The sequence below is a fragment of the Mandrillus leucophaeus genome, unplaced genomic scaffold, assembly GCF_000951045.1.
Source record: "Mandrillus leucophaeus isolate KB7577 unplaced genomic scaffold, Mleu.le_1.0 Scaffold364, whole genome shotgun sequence".
NCBI classification, from domain to species: Eukaryota; Metazoa; Chordata; class Mammalia; order Primates; family Cercopithecidae; genus Mandrillus; species Mandrillus leucophaeus.
The window spans coordinates 2,674,554-2,689,115 of NW_012103854.1; the positions used below are offsets into that span (position 1 = coordinate 2,674,554).

A 14,562-nucleotide genomic window follows, 5' to 3' on the forward strand; every position below is an offset into this window, starting at 1 on the left:
TGCGAGCCACATATTCAAACATGACAGAGTTACATTTTAAAAAAATAAATGCAGATACTTTAGTGTTAGAGCTCATCAAGTCTTTTAATTTCTCATTATTTCAATAACATTTTAAGTTAATTTAAAAAATAAACCTTTATCTTTTACTTTGCATAACTGAGCCTAAGGACATTTTAAAAGGATATGAGAGGCCTTTGGATCACGCATCCTAACTCTTCACACAGTCAATAGATTATGTGACCTCTGTCCAATCTAATTTATTTTAAATGTCATTTTCTTGTTTAAGCTGATCAAAAATTTCAAAGCAGTATAACTGTAAATGCTTCTAGCTAAAGATCAATCACCTGTGAATAAAAGTATGGATTACATATCAACTTCTTATAACCTCCAACTGGATTTTGTATTAGATGAGATTAAAGAAAATGTTCACACTGAGTTAAGAAATCTTAAAAAGTAAATAAATAATGTGCAGTCTCATTGTCTCAGCTGTGTGGCACCAAGTATCACACAGGAAAGTGTGGAGCTAATACAGCTCCCAGAGAAGGCCCGGGAACTGTCTCTCTTAGCCTCCCTCCAGGCTTGCAATTTCCTTAGGTACTTGTTCTCTAACTCACTGGGGATAGAACAGATGATTTCCAAGAACTTTGCCTGAAAATGTAGTTGGCAGGTCAAACTAGGAAGGGGAGCCAAACCAAGTCACTGCAGATGTTACTCACCCCAATCCTCTACTTTCCAGTAGTGGAAAGAGAGAGAAAGAGAATAATATTTATTAATTCCTTACCAAGTGCCAGGCACTTTTGGATATACTATTCCATTTATTCCTCATAACTGCCCTGAATTTTTCAGATGGAGAAACTGAGGCTCAGAGAAATAAGCTAAAGGTTACAACTTATACAAACTTACAGAAAAGCCAGAGTTTAAATCCAAATCTGATTTCAAAATTTATGCATTTTCTACCAGGTCATTCTGCCTTTCAGCCTAGAAGTTTAAGCTGACAGTTATCTACAGACTTGTTCAGATCAACTATGGTACAAGAGCATTCTTCAAGCCGGTAACACTCTAAACTTCCCAACCACTCCAGGGCTGCCACAGCATGAATCTTTGCTTCCAGAAGCATACCTAGGACCAGTAGGCACTCCTACCTGCAACTGATACATATACAGAAGCCAGTTCAGCAAAGCTTCTTGAGGATAATAGCTCTAAAATCAGCACTAAACATAGAGAAGATTTCTGTGGAGACACTATGAAGGTTTTTTGTTTGTTCGTTTGTCGTAAGGTCTTACTCTGTTGCCCACACTGGAGTGCAGTGGCACAATCACAGCTTACTGTGGTCTTGACCTCCCAGGCTCAAGTGATCTTTTCACCTCAGCCTCCTAAGTACCTGGGACTACAGGCACATGCCACTGTCAATGCCCGGCTAACTTTGTAAAAAAAAAAATTTTTTTTTGAGTTCTTGCCATGTTGCCTAGGCTGGCTACAAAGGTTTTATCCTAAGAACCACTTACATGTAACTATGGATCTTTCCAGATCCATGTACTGGGTGAAATTACAAACATGTGGTCACTCTTGTGCACTCTTCCCCTGCCCCGCCCCCCACCAACTCCCCTCAGCTCTAAGCTTTTGGTCTTTCTGATGTTTTGAACTAATGCAAACTCAGAAATGTGAACATGTGGCTGGGCGTGGTGGCTCATGCCTGTAATCGCAGCACTTTGGGATGCCGAGGTGGGCGGGTCACTTGAGGTCAGGGGTTTGAGACGAGCCTGGAAAACATGGTGAAACCCTGTCTCTACTAAAAATACAAAAATTAGCTGGGCGTGGTAGCACGCACCTGTAATTCCACCTACTCGGGAGGCTGAGGTGAGAGAATCACTCAAGCCCGGGGGGCAGAGGTTGTAGTTTGCTGAGATTGTGCCACCGTACTCCAGCCTGGGTTATAGAGTGATACTTTGTCTCAAAAAAAAAAAAAAAAAAAAACCATGAACATGAATATTTTATAGAATCCCAGAATATATTACATCTCTTATATGTGTTATGTGAAAGTTAAAATGCAGGATTCTGTAAAATCAGGAAGAATTTCTTCAAACGAAAATTTGTTTAGTATAGTTGTGATATTTTCAGACTCCTGTGGTTGTTCTACAAGTGACAGACTTTTCCTGTCCATCTTTAATATGTCACATTCCTGCCATTACACTGACCAAATGATGTGGCACGATGCGTGCATACACTTATATGCTATTATATAAAATATATATTGCATTATGGATTTTATGTTAGTGATAGAACAAACAGCCATAAATGACTGTTTACTACTAAAAACTGACATCTATATAGGCATTGGAAAGTTTATAGCACTAAAGGAACTCAGATTACTCTAATGTATAATATGAATTTCAGGGGTGTATGGCGTGTGTGTTGGGGGAGGGAACAGGAAAAGGAGAGAAAAGAGGAAGTGGTTGATAGAGAAGCTTCCCACAGAAACAAAGCATACAATGTAACGAATTCAGTAACTCTGATCTAAAACTTGTAATACACAACACAGGCCTTACCACTCCAGGACTGCCTACACCAGGTCCTCTCACTCACTAGGATGTAACAATCTATTCACTAGCAGGCACCTACCTGCAAAAAGACAATCTGACAGCGCAAGTCTTGCAGTCGTCATAATAGAGCCATCTGGCAAAACCAGGGCCATGATCAGAGGAGAGGTTTCTGGGGATATGGTAATGGTATCTGCTCTGAGCAGGAGCCGTGGAATAGAGGGAGAGCAGGAGAGTGTCTCAGAAACTTCGTAGTGACTGACAGCATGTGGTGATAAAGACTTTGCCCCAGACTAATCAAAAAGAAACATCTCAGAATTTCCTTAAGCTGCTTCTGAGTAGTTTTATTAATACAAATATTTTCATTCACTACTGAGTATTTTTCTAGTTAATTGTAATTTAAAGGTAGTGACCACTATTGATAATTAACTGGGAAGGTTAAGTTTTTCTAAAGGACACCCTGAATGAGTAGTTATAAATTATAAATCATAATTTATAAAAAGGCAACTGTAAGTTGCCTTTTTAAAAATAGAATTCCTGAAAAGATCGTTTTTCCCAAGCAAATCACCAAAATGCTTCATAAATAAAAACCTGAATCTATTAAACGCAAAAGCCATGCCAAGTGAAACAGTTAAGTCACAGACATACTGAAGTCAGGAACATACATGAGAAAGTGGAGAATACTGAGTGCTCCGGGTCACTGACTCACTGTACATCAACAGTTAAATGCAATGCTCTCAGGGCAGCTTAGGTACCAGCAGGAAGAAGAAGAAACAGCAGGAGGAGCTGATCTTAAAAACTGGTCATAAGAACAGCAAGGTGGAAAACAATCAGCCAGTAGCTGATGTTTTACAGGAAAGTATTCAAAGGAGGTTGAAAGTTTGGCGAGGCAAGTAAGCCACAATGGAACATGATAAATGAGATGACCTGTCACAGGAGTATGCATTACTTTAGGCAACTAAAGAGCAATATTAACTATTCTTTTTTGGACTGTTGTTGATGGCAGCAGCGGCCCATCTGGAGTGGCTGCTGTGAAGATGCTGGCTGCAGCAGAGGAGATGCAGCCAGGACCGTGTGCTCCATGAAGCCAGCGGGGGCAGGAACAGGCAGGATCCCTGCCCCCTACTGAGTTGGTGGGACGGGTGCCCTGCAGTTCTGGGGGCAGCTGCAGCTGCCCAGCCATGGCTCCAGACCCTGGCATTCCCTGCATTTAGGGAGCCTGGGAAGCCCCTCCTGCCCCTGTAGACTTAGAAGTGCCTGCTCCCACTCTCTGGCCTCTCGCCACTTCCAGTGCCGGCTCCAGGGTGGAGCAAAGTTGTGGCTGAGCCCAGACACTGTCACAACCAAGCTGGGTGTCTGCATAATCAGGGCGGTGCTGATATAGCAGCCCCCCAATGTCTGAGCTACCTCCAGACTTTAAGTGCCAATGAGAACAGAATGGAGGCCAGTGGGGCTAAGGGCAGTGCAGTGCAGGCCTGCAGGTGCCCCTTGGCATGAACAGCCAAGGTGTCATGGAAGACATGTTGATGATGATGGGAGGCAGACAGGTTCCTAGGCAGAAAGGGGTGGGTCCCTGGTGAAACCCCTCCTTCAAGCCAGGAAAGGCCTGAAGCCTGGGGACCAGACTGCCAGTTCTGGGTCCAGGCCTGCCCATGGCTGCCCATGGATAAATCAGCACTCACTTTCTTCCTTCTGAAGCCCATAAAAACCCCAGACTCAGACAGACTCACACGGACATGGGGACTACCACCTGCAGAAAGGGGCCACCACTCTGGGTCTCCTCTCTGCTGAGAGCTGGACACTCATCAGGATGACCTGCCTGCAGAAAGGAGCTACCCACTTTGGGTCTCCTGAGAGCTGTTCTGTTGCTTAATAAGTCTCCTTTCCGTCCTGCTCATCCTCCAGTTGTCCATGTACCTCATTCTTCCTGAATGTAGGAAAAGAACTCGAGACCCACCAAATGGCAAGATTGAAAGAGCTGTAACACAAACAGAGCTTAAACACCTGCCCCTCACTCGCCATGCTGTGAGCATCAGTAAAAAAGAAAAGCTGTGGCCCTTCAGGGAGCCCAGACCTAGGGCCTCCCTGAGCCAGGGCTGTGACTCCCTCTTCGGGGCTTTGTGGTTTCTGGTGTCTCCAAGTTTCTGGGTGCCACCACATTCCCCTTGCCCAGACATGGGTGCCCGCAGCAGAAGCCACTTGCAGTGCGTCTTATCCAGCCACAGGTTTGCATGGAGCTGGCACCTGTGACAGCACCTGGAGCTGCCCGCCCCACTGCAGCAGCCAGTGCACCTTGGCTGTGTGCAGTGGACGGACCCTGCACTCATTCACACACCCTTCACCATCTGGCATCTGGCTCACCCTTGGCATGTATAGGACCCAGGCCGGTAGCACAAGCCAAGCACAGCCTGCCAGGCCAAGTGGGCAGAATGAGCCCAGTGGGTCTGAACAAAACTCAAGCAAAGGCGCCACTGGCCACAAAGGTTTCCAGCTGGAAAAGTGACACCCAAAGGATCCTGTAACATTGTCACAATTATAGTTGCTAGTAAGTGCTAACACAATGCTCTGAATTGACAAACTCATTTGGATCTCTAACTGAGGCAATTAGTTTCACTACATGATACTTTTTTTATACATCATAAATCTGTGTCTTTCCTTTTCAGACAGGACAAATGCTGCTCTCCCATTTAACACACTCACAGATAGGCACAGAAAGGTTGTAGTTTTAAAGTACACTATTATTTTGAAATATTGATTAGGATAACAGATCCACATACATCTTTACTGTGATCAATTTTAAATTCAAAACGTCCATCTACAAAAACTCGAGGAAATATTAGTATTGTTCATGCAACTCTAAAAGGTACTACCTCTGTTTCAAGATAATTAGAAAGAAATTGCCTCAATAACTCAGAAACTCATCATTAAGAAACCCAAGCTTGACTACTACTTTTATTTTAGTACACTCATATTTGGATGTTTTTATTCTCTTGAATTGTTGGATTCCTTGCCATCTAAAACAATCATTTGAAATGATTACTATAATTTCATTATCTTTAAAATTCTCAAATTTACACACTGAGATGTCAAGTTTATTTTTCTTTTCAGGTGAAAGGAAAAGCACCTGTAAAATAAGACCTGTAGTAGGCATCCAGATAAAGCTTTAGAACCACCTCAAAAAGACTGAGTAGCTGCAGGATTGTTCTGGTGGCAGGAGGTCTTGAGGGCCAATAGGAGTCCTGTCATGGAACCCTCTCCTGGTCCCTCATCCCATCCTCTTTCTTTTATTTTGAGATGGAGTTTTGCTCTTGTTGCCCAGGCTGGAGTGTAATGGTGCAATCTCAGCTCACTGCAACCTCCACCTCCCATGTTCCAGCAATTCTCCTGCCTCAGCCTCCCAAGTAGCTGGGATTACAGGTGCACACCACCACTCCCAGCTGATTTTTTGTATTTAGTAGAGACGGGGTTTCACCATGTTGGTCAGGCTGGTCTCAAACTCCTGATCTCAGGTAATCCACCCACCTTGGCCTCCCAAAGTGCTGGGACTACAGGCGTGAGCCACTGTGCCCGGTCCTGTCCTCTCAATGGGACCCTTAGCCTTACAAGAGTTGCAGTTTGACTACAGTCTGTGCCAGTTAGTGGAACAGATGTATTCTACACTTGCAGCACCAGGGAGTAGGGATCTTGCCCATCCTCAACTCTGTGAATATGTTTGCATTTTCTTCTCCAATATCTCAGACCCCAAGCTATAAGGTGCATCTGAAACAATTGTTGAACTGCTGAAATGTGAGCCTATTTTGACTAGCCCAAAGAGGGTAGACAATAATATTTTTAAAGAACCAGTAGAATGGTTACTCTCCTTACATTACAGTGGTATATTTCCAAAATGTAAGTTCTCAATCTAATGTTCCAGAAAGTATTCTCTTGGCTTCTGTTCACTGCAGAATAAATGCATCAATGTTGAAAAGGAAGTCTTACTGTATTAGTCCATTTTTACACTGCTATAAAGACATACCCAAGTGTGATGGTTAATTCCGAGTGTCAACTTGACTGGATTGAGGGATACAAAGTATTCATCCTGGCTGTGTCTGTGTGGGTGTTGCCAAAAGAAAGTAACATTTGAGTCAGTGGGCTGGGGAAGGCAGATCCACCCTTAATCTGGTGGACACAATCTAATTAGCTTCCAGTGAACAAAAAGCAGGTAGAAAAACATGAAAAAGAGAAATCGGCCTAGTCTCCCACACTGGATGCTTCCTGCCCTCAAATATCAGACTCCACGTTCTTCAGTTTGGGGACTGAGACTGGCTGTCCTTGCTCCTCAGCTTGCAGACAGTGTGACCTTGTGATCATGTAAGTTAATATTTAATAAACTCATATATATATATCCTATTAGTTCTGTCCCAGACCCCAATATACCAAGACTGGGTAATTTATAAAGAAAAAAGGTTTAATTAGCTCACAGTTCCACATAGCTTGGGAGGCCTCAGAAAACTTACAATCATGGTAGAAGGGGAAGCAGGCACGTCGTACATGGTGACAGGCAAGAGAGAGTGAGCAAGAGCAGGGAAAACTGCCTCATAAAACCATTGAATCTCATGAGAACTCATTCACTATCATGAGAACAGCACAAGGGAAACTGCCCCCATAATGCAGTTACCTCCCACTTGGTCCCTCCCTTGCCATGTGAGGATTATGGGGATTACAACTGGAGATGAGGTTTGGGTGGGGACACAGAGCCAAACCATATAATGCACACTCAGTGGAATTTTATTCAGATAATAAAGAAAACTGAGGCAGCCAAAGGCCACAGGAGCCTATGTATACACCTACCAATACAAAAGAGAGTTCCATCTTGAAGAAAAATTACTTTCTAGTTTGATTTGGTCTCCATATCCAATTAATATGAAAATATTATATCAAACTACTTTGTAAATTATGCTCTGTAAGTGTTGCATGGAGGTTTAAAATAGGTTATATATCTGATTCTAACACTTCATTTCATTCAAATTTAGATAAAGCATCAACTAATTTTTAAAACTAATTAATATGTAAATGATATACTAGAGAGAGAAGCAATTGAAAACATAAAGCATTATGGATTATGTATATTAATTTTAAAGTGGCTTTGCAAAGACTGCATAATCTCCCAATGTCTACAAGCTGCTCTTGCTTCCAAGGATTCTTATACACTTGACTGAGATAAACATTATTCATAATTTATATTGCCTGTTGTGCTATCCTACAGCATAGATATTAATAATTCTGCAAGTTAGCTGCAGTCAAATAATATTACTTAGACAATAATCTTTCAATTTAAGGTTTTCTTTTGGAAAACAATTCTCAATGGTTTTAACGCTGGAAAGCAAAAGCCATATTCTACTCCAGAGGAAAATAAGTGGCTCATCTAAAACCTGATGGATATTTCTTTTTTAAAAATTTGAAAGAGACAGAGAGTAAGAATGAGCATGGAGATTATTATGGGGGGTTCAATATAAAAAGAAAAGATTCAAAACTTGGGAGATTTCTTCCATGATATTTGCTTTTCATAAATATATAATTGTATTTAAAAATCTACTCATGTTTAAAGAGGTCAACAAGTTGCCACATTAATTTAAAAATATTATATTTTCTAACACAATACCATATTTATTTTTTCTCTCTTATGACTAACATGTTCATATGTGGAACATAAGTAAAAAATTTTATTGCATGCATTTTTGTTATAAAAATTTTACATACAGAACATAAAAAAGAAAATGACTCATTCATTAATTTGCATTATTAAATTTTATTGGATACCTAATATTCCACTGAGGTTTATTCAGATTTTTACTATTATAAATAACGTTTATGTCTTTCTATATACAAATGGTTCTCAACTTATGATGGTTCAGTTCACAACTTTTTGACTTCACAATGGTGCAGTCACAATACGCATTCAGTAGAAGTTTTTGAATTTTGCTCTTTTCCCAGGTTAGCGATACCTGGTGCAATACTCTCTTTATGTTGGGCAGCAGCAGCATGCCACAGCTCCCAGTCAGCCACTCAGTCACACAGGTAAACAACCAATACTCTACTGTGTGCTGTGTTGCTGGCATGTTTTGGATATTGTGTTCTGTATTTTTGTGTCCTATCATGTCTGCAAAACACTCATCCGTCTCCTGTTTCTGGTGAGAAGAGGAGGAAGGCAATTACTCTTGAGATGAAACTCAAGATAACTGCCCAGTATGAAGGCACAAGCCAGTAATGGCCATTGCAAGAGAGTTCGGACTTTCATGATCCATGATATCAACCACCTTAAAGCATAAGATGTGAATCAGTGAGGCGGTGAAATCATCAGCATTGGTTAAATCCACTATCATCACAAAGAAAAGAGCTGGGCTGATTGATAATATGGAAAAATTACTTGTCATGTAGATGGAAAACCAGATACAGAGGTGCATACTACTTAGCCTACCGATGATTCAGGCTAGGGTAAGAAGTCTGTTCTGTAAGGTCAAAAAGTATACCAGTGATCCTACATATATACAAATGTTTATAGCAAGACATGGCCAGTTCCAACACTTCAAAATGCATCATAATTTTCATAATATGAAGATCTGTGGTGAGACAGCAAGTGCCGATATTGAAGGTACCAAAGCTTTTGGGAAGAGCTGCATAGGGTAAGTGTGGATGACAGGTGTTTACCAGCACAAATATTTAAAGTCAATGAAATGAGTGTATTCTGCAAGTATACGCCAGAGCATATATACATTCACCAAGAGTCCAATGTCAGGGTCTACGGCATTCAAAGGCTATGTAACACTGCTTTGGGGTGTTACAGGAAAGGCTTTAATTTGAGGTGGAAATGTTGCTCTGGGGTAGAAGTGTTGCAGGGTTCAAATTAAAGCCTTTCCTAATCTGCCACTCAGAAAACCCAAGAGCATTCAAGAATGTGAGCAACTGTACACCATAAAGAAAAAGCCTGGATATCAGCATTGTTTGACGACTGGTTTTTGAACTGTTTTATTCCATAGGCAAGAGAATATTGTAGGAAAAATAACATTCCATTCAAGATTCTTCTAATCTTAGACAATGCTCCAGGGCTTCCACAGAATGTCGGTGACATGCATCTTGATGTAAATGTTGTGAATCTGCTGCTGAACACAAATGCTTTCATTCAACCCATGCACCAAGGCACAAGAGCTGCGTTCAAAGCACATTGATACGCCAGACGTTTGCGCAGGCTGTTGGAGCAACTAAATCTGGCTGCATTCTAAATTCTATCCAGAACATCGCCGCAACAAGGGAAGAAGTCACACGGCAATGCATGAACGGCATTTGGAAGAAAGTTATGAAGACATATGTGAACACATTCAAAGGCTTTAACAAAGATTCTGCTGTTGATGAAAGAGTAACAATATACTAGTGCTTAGGAAATCACTAGAATTGGACATTGATAAAGAGAAAATTTATGAGCTTGTTGGCATTGAGGCTGAAGAACTTTCCAACAAGGAGCTGACTGAATTGGAGGAAGAAAGAAGTAAAGAAGTTGAGGCAGAGAAAACAGAAGTGATGTCCAAGGCACCAAGAAAGTTCACAGCAAAGAAACTGGCAGAAATATTTGCTGCTACTATTAGCAATGGCTTTTGGAAGTCAGAGAAACAGATGTCAATTACAGGAGATTCACAAGCACTGATGGCAGATACAGGATGCTCTTGTTTGCGATAAAGAGAAATATATGATGAAAAGAAGAAACAAATCATACAGTCAAAACTTGCTATCTTCTGGAAGAACACTGTGCCTGCTAAACCATCAACAAGTGTCAATGCCCTTCTACCCGCTATTCTCAAGCCTTTCAGAAGAGAGAGAGATTGATAACCCTGTTGGTGCAGCATCTCCATCATACAGCAATTATTTTTAGTTCAATGCTTCAAACATTCTTCACCAGCGGGCATTCTTCTGTGTATGTTACTTCATGGTGAGTACCCACATAACCATCCTGTTTTTCACTTTCAGTATGGTATTCAATAAATTACATGAGATAGCCAACACTTTATTATAAAATAGGCTTTGCATTAGATGATTTTACCCTACTGTAGGCTAATGTAAGTGTTCTGAGAACATTTAAAGTAGGCTAGGCTAAACTATGATGGGCAGTAGGTTAGGTGTATTAAATGCATTTTCTACTTACAACATTTTCAACTTACTCTGGGTTTATTGGGACATAACCCCATCATAAATTGAGGAGCATCTGTAAATATCTGACTATATTTCTGATTATTTCTTTATAACACAAAAATGCAGTGTTATTCCAATTATTAAGTTTATATATATTTATATATTATGTTTATTTATATTGTAGTATACAAAATACAGGTTATATATTTTCTAGGATATAATTTTTGCATATATACATATTTATTCAGATATATAGTTAGAAATCAATCTAAAAAAAGAAAGAGAAGGAAAAGAAAAGAAGAGATGAAGAGGGAGAGAGGAAGAAAGAAAACATGTACAAAAATAATGGTTACCTATGGATGACAGGATTATAAGTAAACATTTTTATTATTTTAGTTTTTAATGCTTCTCTAAATTTTACTAGCTTCCATATATTGTCACATGATAACTAATTAACTGCAGAAAACTTTTAAACTCATAAGTTGTTAATTTTTTTCCATATTAGTCATTTACTCAAAGATCTAGGTCAATGATTTTGAATTCCAGTTTCTAACTTTCTCCCAATTCAGGGTGTTTTTAATTACTTGGAAGAATGTTGCAAAATGCTTAAGATATGCTCTCAAAAATTCAGTAAGTAAGGGTTTTAAATGTACCTTTCTGTATGCCACATATCACTTGGAAGTAGGAGTAGAGAAAGGGGCAGGAGAGTTATAAGAGTTATACAGTTAAATACCAATGAGAAGAAGTCATGGCTCCACATCAATTGGGGATCCCTGCTAGGCACAGAGTTCCTTGGATCCTTTGCTGTTTTGCAAACCAAAATATCTGGGTTGTAATTTAACTGCATTATTTTACGGAGTTGTATAAATAACTTACACTTTTGACTATAAATGTTTGTCAAGTGTCTAAAACATCATGCTTATCCAAGCCTTTTCACCAGCCGGTATGGAATTAGGATTGGCAATCAAGGTGTAAGTAAATGATCAGTTTTACAGACATGTTTAGTAGGATACGATAAACAAATACGGAATACTTCTGAAAAGAGACCTGCTCAGCTTCCATTGCTTTAAAAACATATACCCAGGCAATTTTTACTGCCCTACCAATTTTTATTACACTGTATATATTGAGTAATTTGGTTTCTGCTATGTTTAATAACATTCTTAATGTGTGCTATTTTGATTGCTCCAGATAAATACTGGAAGCCAATTTATAAACATCTTTCAGTCTGATTAAATTTATATGTGCCCAATTCTGATTTTCCAAATATTGTGCACAAAGATGGACTTGACAGTGCTCTCTGCAGCTGTCCTAGATGTTTCGCATTAATAAATGCATGCTAGCAGATTTCTAACACCCAGAGAGTCAATTAATTTATAATGCATGAGTCACATCATCCTCACTGCTTCACTAAGGCAGAATCCTAAAAATGAAGCCTGTTTTAAAATGAGGGAGGAGAGGCTCCGCAAGCTGACAAGCTTATGTTCTTGAAGGACCCAGATGTTTGTGGCTGAATCGTAATAGCTACCACTTACTGACCACTACACAACACGAAGAGCTTTACAAATGACATCTCTCTTTGTTACAATAACCCTGCAAATTAGGGGTCATTTCCACCATTTTGCAGTTGAACAAACCAAGTTTCAGAAAGGTTAAGTAACGTTTCCTTAGTCAAACAGCTTCTAAAAGGGAAGTTCAAACTATGAACATGGGTTTATTTGACTTGGACCCTTTTGAGCTCTCACTTGTGTCATGCTGGTTGCCCATGGGCTTGGGTGAGATTACCCAGAGAAAGAAAGTAGCAGTGATTCTTAGCCCTCTTAGGAACTGGATAGAAGCTATAGATGCAGTAGTTAGAAATATCCACATATAAAACACTGCACACACACACACACACACACACAGACTCTTAAGTTAGTTAGTGGATTCTCTAGGAAATAATTCACTTGGGTTCAGAACCCCTGACTAGGGGTAATGTAATGTAAACATTTCAGGAGCAAGAGAGGAAAAGTGTTCCAAAATGGAAACTGAGGATGAAAAAAACCTAAAAACAATGGCAACAAATTAGAGTTACAGAAATCAAGATTGGAGAGAATTTCAAGAAGGGAAATTGATTAAAACAAGGAGTCCATTGCATTTAACAAGTAGAAAGTTGGAATTTGTATTGTAATTGATTGAGCAGTGGTGAGGTGAGCAAATTAAGACAAGAATAAGCTCCATAGATGGCAAGCAGGTGTCATATGAAGTGTCAACTCTGGTTATTAACAACTGCCTGGAATAACATGTTTAGAAGGTTTGGAGGCCAGTTATAGACTTTGGAAAAGGGTGTGGGATTGATAGGGAATGTCTACAGACAGCAATAATGGAAAACATGTGTGCCGACGATTTGCTAGCCTGAGTAGAACCTCTTTTTAGTAACTGTGCATGAAGAGAAGAAAGGAAATAGGAGCGTAGCTAAAAGGCATATAGGGTTAAGGAAAAGTTTTCTTGCTTGTTTTTGTGATAAGGTGGGAGGCACTTGAAAATGTTTACAAACGGACAGGACATAGAGAAAAGAAAAGGCTTGCAGAGCAGTATCAGCATGCAACAGAACACAAAAGGAAGTGGAGTCAGAGGAGAATGTGGGGAAAAAAACACCATCTTGTATAAGATGAGAAGAAAGAAAGTGAGAATAAATACAGATCAATTTGCTGTACAGAGGCAGAAAATGGACGTATTCCATTCGTTAAATCTCAGAGGACTCTGAAATAGAAGTCTGCTAGGGATGAGGCAGGTGTGAGAGGAATAAAATTGATTATTTATTCATATGCATAATATTTGTTGAGCACCTACAGTGTGCAGGCATTCTTCAGGTACTAGGAATATAGTAAATATGGTAGCTGAAACAAAGCCCCGCTATCACTTTTGTGGGGGAAGCAGGCTTTAAGAGAATGTTTATGAATAATGTGGCAGCGATAAGGACTCAGCAGGAAAGCACATGAGGATAAGGAGGCTAGAGAACAACTCAATGGGAGGGTGCTATTTTACAGGGTGATCATGGGAGGCCTTGAACGGAAAAAAGGAGGAAAAACAAACAGCAAGTGGTAATGCTCTGTAAGACGGAGATATGCTTAGTGTGTCCAGCAACTGACAGTGTGTCTGGACTAGAGTGAGTGAGGAAAAAGAGTAAGGAGGAAAGTTACAGAGAGAGAGGGAGCAGATCAGACAGGACTTTGCAGGTCATGGTAAGAACTTGGCTTTTAATCTGGATGAAACAGAAAGCCATGGCGAGGAGGTTCTGCACAGAGAAAGGGCACAATCTGAATTATATTTGAAAAAGATCATGTCCATTATGGGGAAAAGGCAGTAGAAAGGCAGGGGTATACACAAGGAGAGATGTTAGGGGGCTTTTGTAACATTCTAAGTGAAAGATAAAGGATGGGATGGGCCAGGGTAATAATAACCAACGAGGTAAAAAGTGGTCAGTTTCTGGTGTAAGACTTGCAGATAGATTGAAAGTGGGGTGTGAGAAAAAAGAGGAGTGAAAAGTGACTCGAAAGGTTGACCAGAGCAATTAGAGCAGTGGAACTGCTCTTTAGTGATGTGTGGAAGATTTAGAAGAGGAGCAGCTTTGGAGAGTAAGGGTGGAATTCCAGCATTTGATTTTGAACATGTTAAGTTTGAGATTTCTAGGAGATATCCGTGTGCAAACATTGCATAGATAGTTGGATATACAAGTCCAAAATTCAGAGAGTTCAGACTGGAGATATACATTTGGGAGACTTTGACATATAGATAATAGTTAAAGCCATGAGATTATATGAGATCGCCTAATGAGGCAATGTAAATAAGGAAGAAAAAAGGTCTAAGTTCTGAGCCATCAGGC

General features: G+C 40.1%; 1 protein-coding gene across 2 annotated transcripts in view; it reads right to left on the minus strand.

The window, feature by feature from the left end:
- The window catches only part of COL25A1 (collagen, type XXV, alpha 1), a 514,206-nt gene that overhangs the window by 214,395 nt on the left and 285,249 nt on the right, over positions 1 to 14,562 (minus strand). The gene's annotated exons all lie outside the window — the stretch shown is intronic.